This window comes from Macrobrachium nipponense, chromosome 14, assembly GCF_015104395.2.
Source record: "Macrobrachium nipponense isolate FS-2020 chromosome 14, ASM1510439v2, whole genome shotgun sequence".
Classification (NCBI taxonomy): domain Eukaryota; kingdom Metazoa; phylum Arthropoda; class Malacostraca; order Decapoda; family Palaemonidae; genus Macrobrachium; species Macrobrachium nipponense.
Genome location: NC_087207.1, coordinates 30,189,869 through 30,194,247, shown reverse-complemented (window position 1 = coordinate 30,194,247; position 4,379 = coordinate 30,189,869). Strand labels below are relative to the sequence as shown.

Sequence of the window (4,379 nt, the reverse complement as noted above, 5' to 3'; positions counted from 1 at the left end):
TCTTACAGGTAACTGTCAGTTTTAATCATCTGAAGGAAAAGTCCTACTCTTCGTCTTCTTACTTTCTACTCTACTTTACTTCAAGAGTTCCTGCCTCTGTGCCTTTTACTCGTCCTTTAGAATCCATTTCCTAGACTATTTCAGGCCGCAGGCATCGCAATTTGTCTTCTCTTTCGCATTAATCCTCATTTCACATGTGATTTATTTCTTCTCATTCCCTTAATCCTCATTTCACGGGGATTTATTTCTTCTCTTTCCCATTAATCCTCATTTCCCATGTGATTTATTTCTTCTCATTCCCTTACTCCTCATTTCTCGGGTATTTATTTCTTCTCTTTCCCTTAATCCTTATTTCACGACGGATTTTTTCTTTTCCCTTAATCCTCATTGCACGTGGGATTTTTTCTTCTCTTTCCCTTAATCCTAATTTCACGTGGGATTTTTTCTTCTCTTTCCCTTAATCCTAATTTCACGTGGGATTTTTTCTTCTCTCCCGTAATCCTCATCTCACGTGGAATTGTATTCTTCTTTTTCCCTTAATCCTCATTTTGCGTGACATTTTTTTCTTCTCTGTCCCTTAATCCTCATTTCACGTGAGTTTTTTTCTCTTTCTCATTAATCCTCATTTCACGTGGGATTTTTTTTGTTCTCTTTCCCTCAAACCTCATTTCTCGTGGAAGTTTATTTCTTCTCTCTCCATTTATCCTCATTTCACGTGAAATTTTTTCTTCTCTTTCCCTTAATCCTCATTTCGCGTGGAATTTTTCTTCTCTTTCCCTTGATTCTCAATTCACGTGTAATTATGTTTCTTCTCTTTCCCATTAATCCTCATTTTACGTGGGATTTTATTTCTTCTCTTTCCTTAGTCCCCATTTCACGTGGGATTTTTGTTCATTATCTTTCCAAATTCTTTTCTCATTCACAGTCTTCGAAACTATTAGATTTTTGTATGTTTATTTCCTGTCATTGGTTACATAGCATTTCAGAGCACCTTTTGTTCTTTTCTCACGTATTATTTTAGCTTCAAAATCCTTACTTCTCATTAGTGTCACCTTACATTGTCTACATTACAACAACGCAACTTATTTTTCAGTTTATCAAAGACCATCTGTCAGACTGTGCACTTAGAAAAATAATTATTTCTCTTCTGGATGCAAAATCGATCAATATCAACCGGGATTAAACATTAGATGCGAGCTAACCTAACTAAATAAATTAATAGAATTAATTCCTAAAAATTCATTTGTTTTAAAGATTTCGGTTGTTTTACCTCTGTAGTTGTTATAACTAGCTGTAAATAAGGAGGGTCTGGTAAAAGAGAAAAACAGAAAAAAAGATGGTTGTATAAAAATACACATGCTGAAAATCATTTATAAGGTTTACCTGCTCATTGTCTTACCTTTGTTAAGCAAAGATATTATATGACCCTAGTCAGGTCTCCTGATTACATCATCGTAATTAAATAATTTCCTTTAATCTTTCCGTTTCAGCACTTCAGCGGTGCGAAACTATATGTACAAAACAGTCATGTAAATGCTTACGAGAGGCCAGTCTCCGTTCCATGGCCGGCATAAATGCAGAAAGAGATTTAATGGAAATGCCAAGAGCTCCATTCCTTTTGTGGGTCTCAAGAATGCGCATGCCATGGAAATTGCCTCATCCGGGCTGTTACTCTCCAGGATCCAGATACGTAATGCCTTGAGTCCGTGAGGGCTTGAGGAGAGGGCGTCCCTCGGATCCAGCATTGCTGAAATTCACCCTTGGGTTTGACATCAAGTAAGTTCTAGATTTAATACATTAGTGTGAATATTGTTTTTATTTTTCACATGTTCAAATAATGCCTAAACTTCACAAACATTTTTTTTTTAAATATTTGTATGCGTATTCTACAATGGGTAATTTACTACGCCATAAAGCCTTTATGATACTTTCTATAAGTAAATGGTGATTACAGTTTTTCTGTTATTCTTTCGTAAAATTTCACCATGAATGTGAAATGCGAAAAAGCATTTCGTGGAGTCTGCTACACTTTGGCATATTTCAGTACAGAGCATAAATGTGACTCGAAATCTGAGAGATGAGTTTAAATATAAAACTACCAAGAAACATTGAGGAAAATTTATTAGTCAAAGGTTCGTGTATTGTGGACGGATCGTATCTCTGAACATCAAGTTAAGCTAATTTCACACCTTTTTACTTGTACTGCAACGTCATGAATGGGTAACCTTGGATGAAACCGATCATTTTCATTTCTTACCGGATGGATTGGGCTGAGGAAGGGGGCCGGAGGAGGGGAACGCATTTCGTTTGATATGAACGATATAAGCAAAATTATTCACCAATTTCCTTAACTGCGTCAATAATTTGTCACGCTGAAGGTAAAATAATTTCATACGGTCTTGTCTGTAATTATGTAAACCGTGAAAAACTAATTGTATGACCTAGTTGCAATTAGTGTCAGGTACAAAAGTTAAGAAGCACGAGCAAAATTAATATGGTAGCCTTGAATGGCGCCCACTCACAATGCTTTCCTTGAATCCAGAAAAGTAAATAAATAAGTAAAATAATTAAAGTACTCCATTTTCTTTTGTTCTTGTTTGTTTGATAGACTATGACATGATTCTGTTTCTATAGGGAGGAATGTATAGATAGTTGCTTGATATCTTAAACACCCTACAATGCCTGTCAGGATACGTTTTCGTTACATTCTCTTTGCATCTGTATAAGTTATTACATCAATAGTAGAAAAAGTTGATTGGAGGCACCCTTGTAAGTACGATAGAGTCTAGGGATGATAGTTATAACATTATGAGAGAGAGAGAGAGAGAGAGAGAGAGAGAGAGAGAGAGAGAGAGAGAGAGAGAGAGGAAGCGTGTTCCATGAGCAGCCATTTTGAAGGAATTGTCAGCCGATATTTACTCAAGAAGAAGAAGAAGATTACAACTGGCAGCATATCCGTGTGTAGTATTATGATATCTCGTAAACGTCAGGACATAACAGTTTTGCAAACGAAGTTTGTGTGCCCACAAGGAGACGCTGTCCCTGAAAGCTAAATTGATATTGCGAAATTCGCATATAGAAAGCCTCCAAGAGAGAGAGAGAGAGAGAGAGAGAGAGAGAGAGAGAAGAGAGAGAGATAAATACCTGGCATTTTTAATATGATTAATTCATATATATACATATGGAGATAACGAGCTGGATTGTAAAAGAAAGGAGTGAAATATATCATGGAAGGTCTAACGTCATTATGGTTTACTCTTTACGGTAAAACTCATTTTGAAACTATTCGAGGAAGAAATAAATTTAAAAAAATATGGTTGAGGGAGTTCTTTACTGTGGATTTCCAGTTAATACTCGGGCAATTCAGGGAGATAATACGTCACCTTTATCAATCTTGTAGATTTTATTGTGAGAAAATGTGATTGAAGATGTAACAGGATTCCTTTGAAGCAACGGCATATGCATTTTAATCTACAAAACAACACGCGATTTACAAAGCTCCTAAATAGAATACATCATATATCTGAACAGACAGGACTTGAGATAAATCTAAGACAAACATAAAATGACGGATAAAGCATTAATAGGCGGGAAAGGATTAAAAACAAGTCTTCTTTGCCTGTTACTCTCTCCAAACGTGTTACTCAGGTACTTTATATGGTGATAATAACCTATTTTCTTTTTTCCTGATTCATTATGGAATGACAGAATAATGAGGCAGACTATAGATGATGTAAATAACGGAGGTTTGGGCAAGGGTAACCGACCGTCAAATCGATATTTATTGTAGCAACGTCTGGGATGTAAAGTAACGAAGATGTTGCCATATTGCAGGATTATGTCACAAGACAAGCAGCCTGCGTTCTTATACATGAACAAATTCTTGGACCAAGTCAGATGTTTGATTGAAATGATAAAGATGAAACAGAAATCTCAAGGCAGGCCGTATTAGTTATCGTCATTCAACGTACGTCAGTACACGCACACACACACACATACACACATGCATAAACACTCAGATCTACGCACACACTCAAACACTTCTTGGTATCCATCTACAGCTATTAGACTGGTGGGCGGTATGCCGTGAGAGGCACGAATTTGGAAAAAAATATCCCCCCCCTCTCTCTCTCTCTCTCTCTCTCTCTCTCTCTCTCTGTTAAGATAGTTGCTTCATTTACATTGCCTAACAATTTTAAAATTTCATAGTGTACCCCTTCTCACACCCCCCCCCACACCGCCCCCTTTCCTATCAAGGCTGAACTTGAACTGAAAGGGCATCGGGAGTATCACCAGTCATCTCAGCGACCTCGAAAACTAAGGATTAGACGCTAATATCTGTCTTTCGGTTATTTTTACGTCACCCATTTCCCACCTCC

At 37.0% G+C, this 4,379-nt stretch overlaps 1 protein-coding gene across 1 annotated transcript in view; it reads left to right on the top strand.

Moving 5' to 3' along the window:
- The first annotated feature begins 1,752 nt into the window (after window positions 1-1,752).
- The window catches only part of LOC135226437 (hyaluronidase-like), a 37,397-nt gene continuing 34,770 nt past the window's right edge, over window positions 1,753-4,379 (top strand). Inside the window, exon 1 of the mRNA XM_064265996.1 lies at window positions 1,753-1,776. The gene's annotated coding sequence lies outside the window, so the exon portion shown is untranslated. The remainder of the gene's footprint in view (window positions 1,777-4,379) is intronic.